The sequence below is a fragment of the Halichoerus grypus genome, chromosome 14 (assembly GCF_964656455.1).
Source record: "Halichoerus grypus chromosome 14, mHalGry1.hap1.1, whole genome shotgun sequence".
Taxonomy (NCBI): Eukaryota; Metazoa; Chordata; class Mammalia; order Carnivora; family Phocidae; genus Halichoerus; species Halichoerus grypus.
In genome coordinates this window covers 67318476-67333907 of record NC_135725.1, presented here as the reverse complement: position 1 = coordinate 67333907, position 15432 = coordinate 67318476, and the positions used below count along the sequence as shown (strand labels likewise).

Here is a 15432-nt window from a genome sequence, read left to right as displayed (position 1 = left end):
TTGGTTATCAACTCATATTTTTCAGTGAGACAAAAAAAAATTTTTTTTGAAAGCTTTTTGGGTATAGGTGTGGCCTGTCAGATAGTGGGCTTCACTGTAGGGTTTTCTGTAGGCTATCTGTTATTTCATTGAGGGGAAAAACTCCCATTTGTTTTCACCCATAGTCATTTTTTTTAAGTTTAGTCAGTTACCCCAAGCGTGGAAACTTCCTTACTGCCAGTTTTCTGTGACTGAGGAGGGAAGAAGGCTGGATATCTCACTATTTGGTAGGTAGTTATTCACTTAATAATTTGTTCTGACCCCTTCAGCTATATATGGTACTTCTGAATGTGGTTCACCTTTTTAAGAATATATTAAATAGGACAGGCTAAACTGCTGTAACAAATAGATACCAAATGTATAATGTCTCAGACACAACAGGATTTTATTTCTTGTTCCTTAAGAATCTAAAATGGGTTTTCCTTGTTGGCAGGCAGCTCTTCTATACATAGTGAATTAAGGATCCAGACTTCTCCCTAGTGGTTTTGCCATCCATGGACACCCCATCATCAACTTCATCTAGCCAGCAGAAAGGTAGAGAGAATTTCCAAGATGAAAATACTTAACTAACAGATCACTATCTGTGAATCACTATCTGTGATTCATTATCACTGTAAAATTCATGGCTATTACTTAGAGAGGGAAATTATTGGTAAGTGCTGCTAGGTGCCTAAGACAATCTCCTATTCACTCACAGGTTTTAATCATCCTCAAAACCCTGTGAGTTCAACTTTACCTCTAAGTAAGCAAGGTGAAGTTCTGAGAGAATTAAGTTTCTTAGGTTCACTGCTGCTAAGTGGCACATTCAGGGTCTAAAGCCAGATTATAAAATCAGTTCATTTTAAAAATTTTCATTTTTAAAATATGTGTGTTAGAATATAGCCTCTAAAAACCATTTAAAAACATGAAATGTTTTTATATGACATTTTGTTTTGAAAAAAATCCCTGAACTGCCTAGAAGATACACAAAGTATGTTGAAAATTATCATTTTATATCTTAAACTTCTGGCAAGTAGTCCAAAACTAGATAAATCTGGAATATTAAAATAGGCTAATGTGATATAGACCAACTGGGTAGTTATTTTAGATTGGGTGGACTAAGGTTGCCTAAGGTAAATGTAATGCGTCAGTATACTTTAAAGAATAATACATTGAATGCCTATTACCCTGCTGCCAAGAAAGAAATAAAATATTGTCAGTAATTTAGAGGCCCAATATATGTTCCTTTCGGGTCACATTTTCCTCCCTACAACACCTTCCCCGACCTTGCTTCAAACAACCATGACTCAGAATTTTGTTTTAATCATTGCATTCATTTTCTTTGAAATTCAACTATATTTATGTGTAACTCAAAACAATATATTTCATTGGTTTGCCTAGTTTAGAACTTTCTATAAATGGAATCAGACTATTTTTGTCTTTCTGTTAGTTGATTCTTAGCTTCTTTTTTTTTTTTTTTTAAAGATTTTATTTATTTATTTGACAGAGAGAGCAAGAGAGCACAAGCAGGGGAGGAGCAGAAGGAGAGGGAGAAGCAGGCTCCCCGCTGAGCAGGGAACCCGATGAGGGGCTCGATCCCAGGACCCTGGGATCATGACCTGAGCTGAAGGCAGACGCTTAACCGTCTGAGCCACCCAGGTGCCCCTGATTCTTAGCTTTGACATAGGTTTTTGAAAATCATGTATTTTGATGCAGCCATAGTAATTAATACATTTCTCTGCTATATGCTGTTCCATTGTATGGATATATATTTGTCCATTTGATGTTATGAACAAAGATGTTTTGAATTTTTTAATAGATAGTTCCTGTTTCCATATTTAGAATTTCTCTAGGGCAGGGATTTTTAAACTTTTTTATGCCAGAGCACCCTTTGGAAATCTTTTTTTTTTTTTTGAAATTTTATTTATTTGAAAGAGAAAGAGCAAGGGGGAGAGAGAGAGAGAGCATGAGCAGGGGGGAGGGGCAGAGGGAGAGGGAGAAGCAGGCTCCCCACTGAGCAGGGAGCCTGACACGGGGCTTGATCCCAGTACTCTGGGATCATGACCTGAGCCTGAAGGCAGACACTTTAACTGACTGAGCCACCCAGGCGCCCCAACCCTTTGGAAATCTTGTAGGCCTATGGAACTGTAGGGGCTGAGGGCAGGTTACTCCAAGATTGGCCACTTTGGGGGCGCCTGGGTGCTCAGTCGTTAAGCGTCTGCCTTCGGCTCAGTAATGATCCCAGGGTCCTGGGATCGAGCCCTGCATCGGGCTCCCTGCTCAGCAGGAAGCCTGCTTCTCCCTCTCCCAATCCCTCCCCCTCTGCTTGTGTTCCCTCTTTCACTGTGTCTCTTTCTGTCAAATAAATAAATAAAAATCTTTAAAAAAAAAAAAAAGATTGGCCACTTTGGCATGAAGATTATTTTGAGCTGAAGGCAATCAAGACCCTGTAGTCTCAAGAGAAACTTTTGCCCTTCTCTTAAGTACATGGAAGAATCTAAACTGGGGATCTTTGCCAGCATAAGGGTTATTACCAGAGATAAATTTTATCTGGGTGACCCATCTGTATGGCAGGACAAAGTGCTGATTACCAAACATCGGCTCTTCTTATTGCCCTGTGAATTACGTTCTTTTCCTCTGAAGTTCTGGAACCCTATGCACTTCTCCTTAATTCAGGATGACATATATACCTCATTTTGCCTGTCTTTAGAATTTCCATATCTATTTGGATTCCCCATACATATGCTGTTAAATTTGATTTTCTCCTGTTAATCTGTCTCTTGTCAATTTGATTCTTAGTCCAGCTAGAAGAACCCCTGAAGGGGACAGGAATTCTTGCTCCCCAACACAACCCTAATGTTTTACATGCTTAGCAAATACATAGGTTTACAAAGAAAACAGATTAAGCTAGAATGATCAAAATATGAAAATATTTTTTTTAAGTTTATTTAAGTAATCCCTACATCCAACATGGAACTCAAACTCACTTTCCCAAGATCAAGAATCACATGCTCTTCCAACTGAGCCAGCCACGTGCCCCTGAAAGAAAATTCTTGATAAAGAAATAGACATACTTCTTTATTAGGGTACTAAATAACAGGATCTATCATTGGATTTAACAACTATCATAATTTAGTGATGAGCATAAAAGAAATTTTTATATATTTGTAACACCTCTGAATGGAATTTGACAATATCTATGATATTTTTTGGTCACAAAGTCACAGGTCCCATTAATAATATTGTGATTTGTTGCCTACATTCATACTTAAAGGAAATGCTTATTTTCAGTTAGAAGTTGGTGACAATTGTTAAAAAAGAAAATTCGGCTGAGTAAATTTTGAAGATCTCATTGCCTTTATTAAACGATTCATGATGGGGCACCTGGGTGGCTCAGTCGGTTAAGCAGCCAACTTTGGATTTTGGCTCAGGTCATGATTTCAGGATGGAGCCCATGCTCAGTGGGGAGTCTGCTTGAAGATTCTCTTTCTCCCTCACCCTCTACACCTTCTTCTGGTCACACGTTCTCTCTCTTTCTCAAATAAGTAAAATGTAAAAAAGATTTATGAATTGGGCAACATCTCACTCTAGTAAGTAGAGGGATGCTCTGAGGAGTTATACAAAATGGAAGGTTTTTATAGGAAGGAGGGTGGGGCAAGAAAGTTATAAACAACAGAAAAGAAAGGATATTTCATGGCAAGGTCACTTTCTCTTGGTGGGGTTGGTGGAAGAGCAGGGGTTCTTATGCAGATTACCTCATCTTCCTTTGGGGGTTTGGAGGGGGCTATGTGACAGACTCAGTGGCACCTGTCAGAAAATTCTTGACTGACCACTTAAGATTACATTTCTGGGGAAGATTGATACTGCAATTAAATTGGGTATTAAGCCTTGGTTTACTGACTTGGGGCCTTAACCGAACTGATGCCATTTTGGTCCTGTGTTTTTGTTTTTTTTTTAACACAATAAAGATGAAATTTTTTTTCCCATCTAAGTTACCAGACCCTCTGAATTCTTCCATAGACACCTTGGGGATCTGTGTACCAGAGGTTAGGAGCCACTGCATTAGAGTATAAACCTAGGAATGGAATTGCTAGGTCATAAGATAGGTACCATATTCATCTTTACTAAACAGTGCCAAACCATCTTATAAATTTATGCCCTTGATCACAGTGTATGGGTTTTTTCTGACCAATTTTTTATACTGTCCATTTGGTCTGATGAGTATGAAGATGCATTTTTACACCTTACGTAAGAAATAGGTATCAAGTAAAGGGTGGAGGAAATTATATGACGTGTGCAAAGGCAATAATCCATTTGATGGTGTTCCTGCATGGTTTTGTCCAAAGGTCCAGCTCATGCAGATCTGCAGAAGGAAGGAGGAGAGGTCGATTCAATGCTGTCCCAACTGAGTAGGAAGGAAGGCGATAGCTCTGCATGTAAACTTTGATGCCTGTATTTTGGTGACATCCCTGGCTAAGTACCTTAGTGCTGTATTATAAGGCCACTAGATGGTGGTATAGACTACTTTTCCTTCATTGAAGTGTGACCTAGCATGTGTTATTTTTGTTGTAATTTTTGAGTTCCTGTAATTTAAGCTATAGTTATTTAGTATGGAGTTATCTCACAGTTCCATTTTTTTTGTGTGTGCATGATACAGGATTATGTATTGGAAGAGAAAAATTTCAGTAAAGGCTGTTAACAGAAATTCAAGTTTGAAATTTGAAGATGTGAAGAGGTAATTGGCTTTATTCAACAATTCATGAATTGGGCAGCATCTCTTTGAGTAAATAGCTACGTGGAAGAGTTGTGCAAAATGGAATAGTTTTATAGGCAGAAGGACGGTGGAGCAAGGGAGCTATTAGCAAAAGAAAAGACAGGATTGTTTCAGGCCTGGTCATATTTTGGGGGAAAGGAAAAGCAGGGGTTTTATGCAGATTACCTTACTAGTGCTAATCAGGAAATTTCAGATTGACTGTTCAAGGTCCCATTTCTGGGAGAGGTGGAAACTGCAATTAAGTCTTGGTTTGCTGTTATGGGTGAAAATGACTCCATTTTGGGTCTGTTGTTTCTTTTCCAACAAGGTGAATTACTATCAGTGTTTATGGGTTTCTTTTCTTTATTTTTATTATTATTTTTAAAAGTAATTGGAAATAAAAAATAATTTCCATTTTCATTCAGTTTCTTAAAAAGTTTTCTACTCACATCAGTGAATATTTTTGTTAAGCACCTGTTGTGTGTTGAGCATTGAGTTAAATGCCATGGGAAGGAAAATAGACCGTACACTGCTTCAGCTTGTCAACATGTCTTGATATTTCTGTATCAGCCTCCTTGTTGCTAGTCTTCTTCAAATTAGTGGTAGGAAAGATTTGTGAGCAACTCAGTATTAGATATAGTATGAATTTCTTCCAAGTTGTTTCTATAAAATTGCTTTCCTTACTAAAACACATGAACATCTGTGTTTAATATATATTATTATATCCCTTTTTAGATATCCTATATTAATTGGCTTTCTTTATGTTTTGATTTTAAAAGTGAATTCTAGTGGCAGTAACGTTTTAGACTTCTCATTAATAAATGTAATTATTCCTTGAAATAGGCTTTACAAGTCTATTGCTTTGAGTGATCTTTGTGCTTCCCAACTGGAGTTGGAGAGAGATGTTATGGGAGAAGTATTTCTGGAACTTTTGCTACTTGTTTTAGATTGTTACTAAATATGCTGGCTTTTCCCCTACATATAAATTGAGACACTTTCTAGCTTAAAACACTCGTGCACTTAGTTTGTGACATACTTTTTCATGAAGCTCCTCTTTCAAATGACCCATTATCCAGTGTTCTCTAGTATATTTCTTTTCACTTTCACTTCCACAAGCTGTCAGATACCTACTAGCTGAGTAATTAATTCACTTTTTAATGTGTTCTAGCTTTACTTGACCATCATTGTTTTTACAGCATCTTTATAATTTTTTTTCATTTATATATGAGAAATAATTTACATTTCTGATTTCTTGTGAATTCATCTTTTCATAATTTTGTAGGCCATATCGTTTTCATTTTTCGAGATCTCACTTTATTACCATTGCCCAATTTTCTATTGTATCGTTCATCTTTATCTTACTGATTTGAAGTCTTGCTGGAAAAGCCAGAAAAAGAAGAGCGTGGTGAGGTCAAGACTGCCTCAGATACTAGGTGACCTTCAGTGTTGGCTTCTTGCAGAATCCAGAGAAACAGACCTGCTCAGCGGGATGGACGGCAAAGGCTCCTACCAGGTGAAGGGCTGGAAGCTCACACAGCAGCAGTTTGTGGCCCTTCTGTGGAAGAGGCTGCTGATTGCCAGACGGAGTCGGAAGGGATTCTTTGCTCAGGTGACAAGTGCTGCTCCAGGCCAGTGACTCTGGCCCCCCGGGTGGGCCGCAGGCTCCCTGACCAGTGCAGGCAGGAGAGGGTCATGGTTGTGAGGTGGATGCTGGAGCCAGACTTTCCGTATTTCAATCCCAGTCCTGCTTCCTGCCACTCACGCATCTGCGGGCAAGTTACTTCTCTGTGCCTCCATGTCCTCATCTTTAGAATGAAGATAATGTGCCTATGACATAGGGTTGTTAGGAGGATTAAAGTGAGTAAGTGCTTAGAATGGGGCCTGGCATTAAGTCCTGCTGTGCTCTGTGTGTGTGTGAGGTTTATGGTAGAGGACAGGGTAACAAGGACAGAGTTTAGGAAAATTGGCTGGGCAAATTCAGTTTTCATAAGCTGAGATGCACTTGACATATAAACTTCTTGGAAACATGACTTTTCTCTAAAGTGATGTTTAACTGCAAATTGACAGAAAGGTCGCCGGAGAGGTCAGAAAAAAATGGGCAAACAGAGAAGATTCCTTACACTGTTGCCTGCATGTCAGTGTTTGCATGCCAAGTTGTTTGGTCGGAAGGGATAAAATTATCCTGCTGTATAAAATCGAGACGTATAGAGAAAGTGTCTGTAGAGATTCTTCCCTGCAGACTCTGTGGGTAATGCAGGGAGTATGAATTTGGAGCATGCAGACCTGGGTTGGAATTCTGGTTCTGCCACTTATTGGCTGTGTGACCTTGGGCAAGTTACTTAGTCTCTCTGAGCTCAGTTCCCTTGTTCGTTGATTGGTGATAGAGTTGTAACGATAATGAAATGAGATAACTGTCATAGAGTATTTTCCCATAAAGAAGGATTTGGGTGATGATGCTTTTTGAGGCCATCCCATGGTGACAGCGGATGCTGTCCCCTTTCAGAGTGTGGGATCTGACTGGGTCACTTAGTCTCGGTCTGTAGATTACAAGTGAGAGGCCGCAGCGGGAGTGACTTCACATGGGTACGCTTGTAGTAGAGACAGAACCAGGCTTCAGGTCTTCTGGCTCCTGGTGCAGGGCTTGTTCTCTCGGCCTTTCTCTGAGCTGAGCCAGGCTCATGGCCCATCGTGGTCTTTCTCAGGTCTTCAGTGGGAAGAGAGCAGGACCCAGGGTTCTGAGTCCCCCTGACATGTGACCGCTGTTTACTCTGTAAAGTTTTGAGCTTCGTGCCTCTGCGAGGTGGCCGCAGCCTCTGGCCTTGTGCTGCCAGCCTCCAGAAATGCCCTGGAGGGAAGAGGTTTCGGTGGCAGGATCTGCTGCTTCCCACCTGCCATGAATGCCTTGGTGGAGCTTTGTTCTGGGTCCCGTGGTGCTCACTTGCGTGCTGGCTGGGCTGGGGAGGCTGGCTGGACTCTTAGGGGCTTGCCCCAGGCCCTTTTTTCTGACACTTGGCCTTGTTTTGCCACTTCCTTTCCCCCTCTGTCCCCTGGTTACAGATCGTCCTACCAGCTGTGTTTGTCTGCATTGCCCTGGTGTTCAGCTTGATCGTGCCCCCCTTTGGCAAGTACCCCAGCCTGGAACTTCAGCCCTGGATATACAACGAACAGTACACGTTTGTTTGCTTTCTGTGCCCCTGGAGAGAAGAGAGCTCAGGCAGACTGAGGGTGTTGACACTGCTGAGGGTCAAGGGCAGGTGGACTCGAGAATCACGCAGTGGAGTGCATTTTATCAGCTATTCTAAAGCCCCGACACAGACTAATATCGTATGCAAAGAACAGCAGGGAATTGAACTTGAAATGAGAGTCCTCTTTTGTCATATTTGAACTTTTCTCGTCTTTATACTGGTATTTCTAGCTACAGTTATATGTATTTTAAGAAAATAATCTGCCCTTCTAAAATCTAGGATTAAGTTATAAATGTATTTGGATATTTACAGCTATGTGAATTTTGTAGTTAAGTCAAAGGATTTATACACATTGTACCTCCAGGAAGTTAATGCTTTGTTTTTTCCACAATGCAGTTCTTGCATTTTTTATCTGTTAAGTTGTAGATATTAGCTAGTGTTTGTCCTTTAGACAAAAATAGCCCTTACTTATAACAAACAATCCAGTACTTCAAACAAAAGGTTAAAGGAATTTCTTAATCTTGTTAGGCAGAAATTTTCTTCATTTTTGTAGGATTTATAGATCTTTAGATGGGGGAGAGCATGTCAGTGATATAAAAAACAAGGAAAGCTGGGGCACCTGGGTGGCTCAGTTGGTTTAGCGTCCAACTCTTGATTTTGGCTGAGGACATGATCTCAGGGTCATGAGATCGAGCTCAGGACATGATCTCAGGGTCATGATCTCAGGATCATGAGATCAGGCTCTGGGCTCAGGGGTCTGCTTGAGATTCTCTCTCTCCCTCTCCCTCTGCCCCACCTCCCTGGGCTCACGATCTCTCTCTCTCTTTCTCTCTCCCTAAAATAAATAAATGAATCTTCTAAAAAAGAACAAGGGAAGCTTTTTTAAAAAAGTTATACTATGTATACACACACATGTGTGTATATATATATGCTATATATACATACTCTATATACACATAGTATATATATAGTATATATGTATAGTATATATATGCATAGTTTATACACATATAATTTATACACATATAGTTTAAACACATAGTATATATGCTATATATATAGTTGTGTGTAAATATATGCTATAGTATATATAGCATAGTGTATGTGTGTATCTGTTTATATATATATAAACAGATATATATATATGGCTCAGGTTTACTTTATTCTTTCTTTTCTAGGCTCACCTTGTATTGCTCATGGCTGTAGCAATGCGTTCATAATCTGTGCTCATTATTGTTTATAGTTTTTAGTTGTCCATGCAAATATTTAGCCAATAAAATCTCCGTGACCTTTGTAGAAAGTCGTTGTCAATGCCTAATGGATAATTGTGAAAGTACTTTTGAAATACCGATCCTTACTAAGTTTGTGAAAGTCCCTTTTTTTTTTTAAAGTAGGCTCCATGCCCAGAGTGGGCCTTGAACTCATGACCCTGAGATCAAGAACTGAGCTGAGATCAAGAGTTGGATGCTTAGGGACACCTGGGTGGCTCAGTCAGTTAAGTGTCTGCCTTCGGCTCAGGTCATGATCCCAGGGTCCTGGGATCGAGTCCCAGATGGGGCTCCCAGCTCAGCGGGGAGCCTGCTTCTCCCTCTGCCTGCCGCTCCCCCTGCTTGTGCTCTCTCTCTCTCTGACAAATAAATAAATGAAATCTTAAAAAAAAAAAAAAAGAGTTGGACGCTTAACCGACTGAGCCACTTAGGTGCCCCTGAAAGTACTTTCAGAATACAGCTCTTTAATAAGTTTCTTTACTTCACATTAAAATACTTAAGTAAATATGTATTATGTATGTGTGTTTATACAGATATATGTGCACACATACACACAACTTATACATATTTATACAGTCTCCACTCTGGAGTGCTGTTTATCATCCTGATATCAAATATGTGGCTAGTATCTAAGGTCCTTATAGGTGAGTCTGTGTTTTATTCATTTTTGTGTTAAGAACCTAGCACTCAGGAAGTGTTTAATAAAGCGTTTACTTTGAAAAACTTTTTTACCTCCCAGTTCCTATTTTTTTTTTTAAAGATTTTATTTATTTATTTGACAGAGACACAGCAAGAGAGGGAACACAAGCAGGGAGAGTGGGGGAGAGAGAAGCAGGCTTCTCGTGGAGCAGGGAGCCCGATGTGGGGCTCGATCCCAGAACCCTGGGATCATGACCCGAGCCAAAGGCAGACACTCAGCAACTGAGCCACCCAGGCCTATTTTTAATGAACTACTAAACTGGCTGCTTCTCATGTACCCACAGTGATGACACTTCTGAGAACGTGGGCACCCAGGAACTCTTGAATGCCCTCAGCAAAGATGCTGGCTTTGGGATCCAATATGTGGAAGGAAAACCAATCCTCTGAGTGCCGTTTTAGACCCTCCTTGACTGGCTTCTTGTCATTGTCACCTCTAATTTCCTCTCTAATATTGCATTTATCAGCTGCATGCCACACTGTGACTACCATCATTTGCCCTTTGAATCATTTTTTTTTTTTTATTTTAAAAAAGCTATTATAGTAACCTAATCAGAACATCTAGAAACGAACATTTGGAGAGTGTTCTAACATCTTGCAAACTGAATCATTATAGCTGTTTTTTTTTTTTTTTTAGGATATAGCACATTAATATTTAATTTAATAGCACCTTATACTTACTTGTCAAATGCTTTCCATCAACTCCTGTACCTAAGTTTTACAATGGGCTGCTCCATTATATATAATTTTTGGTTTTGCTTATCAGCTTTTTCGCTTTGACAACCTGAAAACATGATGTATTCACTTTTTATAATAATACATATTTTCTTCTTTTAATGTATATATTTTTTATGACATTTGTCTTCAAAATCCTTTTTTAAGGCACTGTATAAACAAATTCAGTGAATGTCCATAAGCCTCTAAGTGTCTGGGAGGGGAGGCCAAAGGTGCATCAAGGGATCACTGAGTAAAGACAATGAAGAGAGGTGAGGAGCTTATGAGAGCCCAGTGCTGGTAGAGGTAGGTTCAGTTTTCCAGGCTAGAAAGACAAAAGAAGCATGAGCCTGATTCAGATGCTACAGCTCTGATGAAGAGCACCATTGATGTGTGTTGGAGGCAGTCTGAAGACGACATCTCTGTACTGACAACTCTTACTGAAATTCAGATTTTAAGTTTTACAAAAAGTGGTATAACTAAGGGAAATTTGACTGGGACACTTACCAGTGGCTTTTACCTTTATCTCAGCCCATCATCTTTTGGAGGTTTTAGAGTATTGGGCTTCAGGAGGGCACGGTGTCTTACTTTGACTTTTCCATCAAGTCACGGAGCTTTAGAGAGAACTAGAGAGCAGTCCACAAATCTGTTCCTTTGATATTTTTAGTATGTACAAGAATAACATAAAGAGTGTGGCTATGCATTGTAGAATTTTGCAACTGGAAGGGATGCTGGAAATGACTTGTTTAGCATGACATTATGTACTTTTATTTTACTGGTGCAAAAGATAAGACCCACGAGGGCAAGCATTGTGTTGATGGTCCACAGTGATTCAGAGCTCAAGTGAGGCATCAAGGCCTTGTGATGCTTGCAGACAACCTAGCTCTTCATGTACTGAGCACCCTCACCCCATCCCCTCCAAACCCCAATTCTGTACTCATTTTAAAACAGAAAGTGAATCTTGCCATCCTGCACCAGATTTACAGCACATTGAGCATAACATGCAGACTCCTTCCCAGGCCCGTGTCATCTGGCACCTGCCTCCCTCCACCACTCAACTCCCATCACTCTCCTCCCTACCTCATCCCATTCCAGCCACACTGTCCCCCTGCTGTTCCTCAAACATGGAAAGTTCACTTCTTCTTCTTCTTTTTTTTTTTAGAGATTCCATTTATTTGACAGACAGAGAGAGAGCACAAGCAGGCAGAGTGGCAGGCAGAGGGAGAGGGAGAAGCAGGCTCTCCGCTGAGCAGGGAGCCAGACGTGGGGCTCGATCCCAGGACCCAGGATCATGACCTGAGCCAAAGGTAGCCGCCCAACCGACTGAGCCACCCAGGCGACCCGAAAGTTCACTTCTTCTGAGAGACTTTGTACCTACACTTTCTATTGCCTTTGCCTGTAGTGTTCTTTCTCCTCAGATCTTTTCCTGACTCTTTTCTAATCATTTATGCCTTGGAAGAAGGCAGTAGTCCCTCTTCCCCTGATTCAGTGTCCTCTTATTTTGCTTTATTTTTGGCTAAGTGACATTTGCTTATTGCCAAATTCCTCTCCAGAAGGCAGGGACTTTGTCTTGTTCACCCCAGACTCTCAGATATGCAGAACAGTGTCTGGCACATAGTAGATGCTCAGTGAATATTCGCTGAGCGAACACAGGGGCAAGAGACCAAATGCCGGCAGATTGGATTGACTAGAGTTTGGTATATGAGCATTTAGGGCCTCTTTGTGTTCCTTCATCCTTAACTGTAAAGTGAGTTTGCAGCTTACAGGTCTGTGGGGAGATCAAACAAATGGTGAGGGGATGGATAGATGCATGTTTGTGGTTGTTATTGATTGGTCTGTGCTCCTGAGGCACCAGGAAAGGCCAGGTCCTCTCGGGTGATGCTGCCTTTGCTGCCCTCCCTTTGCAGAGACATGCCCTGCTTGGTGGGGGAGGAGGAGTGGACCACCGCCCCCGTTCCCCAGACCATCACGGACCTCTTCCAAAATGGGAACTGGATGATGGAGAACCCCTCACCCACCTGCCAGTGTAGCAGTGACAAAATCAAGATGCTGCTGCCCGTGTGTCCCCTGGGGGCAGGGGGCCTGCCTCCTCCACAAGTGAGTCACCCTCTGAGTGACTGAGCAGATGGCGGTGCAGGGGGGCTGGGAGCTTCTGCTTGGGAAGAAGGAATGGCTGACCTCTCCTGTCAGGGGGTTGTCTTTCAGTCTTGATCTTAATTCTTATCATAGGGAAAGGCCTGTGGGTTTTGAGGGGAAGGGACTTGGTCTACAAGTTCCTATATCTTAGCTTGTTTGTCTACTTTGCAAAGTCAGCCTCGGTTACTTACTTGTTTGAGTTAAAACCAGATCACAACACTCTGGATCAGTGGGCCGTGGAAGGCACAGTCTGGCTTCTCCCACTGAAGTCATGTCACAGAATATACTGTGACAGGCCCGGCTCCCTCCCTGGTTCTGCCAAGGATGAGCTGGTGACCTCAGACAGGCCACTCAGTCCCTGGGCCTGTTTCCTCACCTCTGAATTAGGGAGGCTGGCCCATAAAACTTCTGCGGGTCTTAAGACTCTGACATTCTCTGAGGCTGTGAGCGTGGGGAGCAGTTCTGAGCCTTTTTTCTGAGAACAATTTCAGAAAGAGGCTTGCTTGTGATCTCCCTCTGTTGCTTTATCAGCATCTGGGTTGCAGGGTGAGGACAAGCAATTGTAAATGGGTGTGAGAACTTGAAGAAGTCCTGGTTACTTCTCTTTAAAAGAACAGTGAATCTATTCATCAGTATAACTCCAATGGGCCAAAGAAGTCACTGGGCATAGTCAATGATACTGCTCCCTAAAAACCTTTTGACTATAAAGAACCATGTTCCACTGTCTGTTGTTCAGTAGTTCAGAATAATTTCCTTGGGGACATCTTGGCTTGGCGTAAGTGAACGGCCGATGCTGAGGGCAGAAAGGACCAGGCCTCTGTGTTTGGCTGATGGCAGCACCTGGGCCCTGTGGGCAGGGTCTGGTCACACTGTGATCCACATTCAAGGGACATGTGTCACTGTTATGCATTTTGTTATCTGCCCCAATTGTGGCCCATAAAGACACATGTGCTTTGTTTATTTTAAATTTGCAGAGCTTCTAGTTCAGTCATGTTACTAAATAAGGTGGTTTTTAAATTGGTTTAATTCAAAGTATAAGTCTCCTATCCCAGTTACACGTTTCTCCCAAATAAGATTCCCAGAGGGTTGTATGGATTCCAGGACAGTTTTTCAGTTTTCACTTTTTACATGGACCCAACAAGGACTGGGATTGAAGAAATGGTATTAAAACTACCTATTTTCCTTGTTTTTCAACCCATTTGTTCCTTTGGGCTTTGAAGGAGCAAGTGGTACTTGAGAAGAAAAGGAGGAATCCTTAAAGTCCATTCATACCTCCTAGAAAATGAGATGCTTTATATGGCTGCCTCAAAACTTAGCTCTGTCACTACTTCCCACTTTTCCTCCTTTGCCTTTTCCCCAAGAGCCAGTACCCACAGAACTCTGAGCAGTGCAGAGTGGGACCCCTAAAGTGGCCATCATGCTAGGAAAGAGCCATGGCTTGTCTGTCCGGCCCTCTCTAGCCTACTGTGGTCAGTGTCCCTCACTGTTTGCTTTGGCTCCGCATCTGCTTGCTTGAGACCCGTGTTCAGGACTGAGCTACCAAGTTTAGAGGAGCACCTGAGACGAATAACCACTCTTTCCTCAATGTGTCAGATGTCAGAGTCTATAATCAGGGCCAGGTCCCTTCTCTTTCCCACTGGAGTTTCTATTAGCCCCCTGGGCAGGAACTCTAAGAGTCAAAAGTTTGCCAGAATCCATTAGAGGTGGCTGTGATGTAACGTTCACAAAGTCTAACTTTGAATTTCCTTTGCAGAGGAAATACTAAATGAAACATGTACATACTCATGTGGTATCTGCTGCTGAGTGGTATTGTGTTCCACACTATGTTTTATGTCAGGCTGTTATTTAGGTACGGTGGCTTTTCCCTGGGTGCCAGTAATTCTCAATCACTTCCTCTGAGTCAAAGGATTCCATTAAGCAAGTAAAGAAACACTTGAAGTTGGCCAAGGTACTTTCTCTATCCCAAGACTTGTCAGGAAAGTGGGCCCAGAGTTGCTGCTTTGTGGGAATCATTGTAGGTCAGTAGATCACCTAGCAGCTTATCGTTTAGGACTTTTGCATACAAAGTCATCACTGGTATTTAGTGATCTTGGGCCGGCCAAGACTGAGCTACTCTGTATATTTAATATTTGAAAGTGTATATCCTGTATATGGCACATGGCAGGTATTCCTTCTCTTATTTCCTACACAGTATCAATACAGGTCATTAGGAATTTTATTCAAGACCCTTTGTGGGGCGCCTGAGTGGCTCAGTCGGTTAAGCGTCTGCCTTCGGCTCAGGTCATGATCCCAGGGTCCTGGGATCGAGCCCCACGTTGGGCTCCCTGCTCAGTGGGGGAGCCTGCTTCTCCTTCTCCCTCTGCCCCTCCCCCGTTTGTGCTCTTTCTCTCTCAAATAAATAAAAAATCTTTAAAAAAAAAAAGACCTTTTGTAATGGGCTTATAGGACCATTCTTATAACTAGAATCTTAGATTTTCTTTCTTTTTTTTTTTTTAGAATTTCTGTTATCTATTAGATTGATATGCTATATACTGTTGTTTTAAATTTATCTACAGCTGGAAGAATTTACTTATTTGAGTAGTTTCACATTACTATTTCTGTACTTACTAAGTTTTCAAGCCACACTGTGTGTGTGAGAATTTACAACCTACTGCTCTTATAA

The 15432-nt window shown here is 41.5% G+C and overlaps 1 long non-coding RNA gene across 1 annotated transcript; it reads left to right on the top strand.

The window, feature by feature from the left end:
• The first annotated feature begins 4716 nt into the window (after positions 1-4716).
• LOC118547797 (uncharacterized) lies at positions 4717-8194 on the top strand. Its single transcript, XR_013444001.1, has 3 exons — positions 4717-4753; positions 6232-6380; positions 7829-8194. It is a non-coding gene; the product is annotated as an uncharacterized LOC118547797 (long non-coding RNA).
• The last annotated feature ends 7238 nt before the right edge of the window (positions 8195-15432 follow it).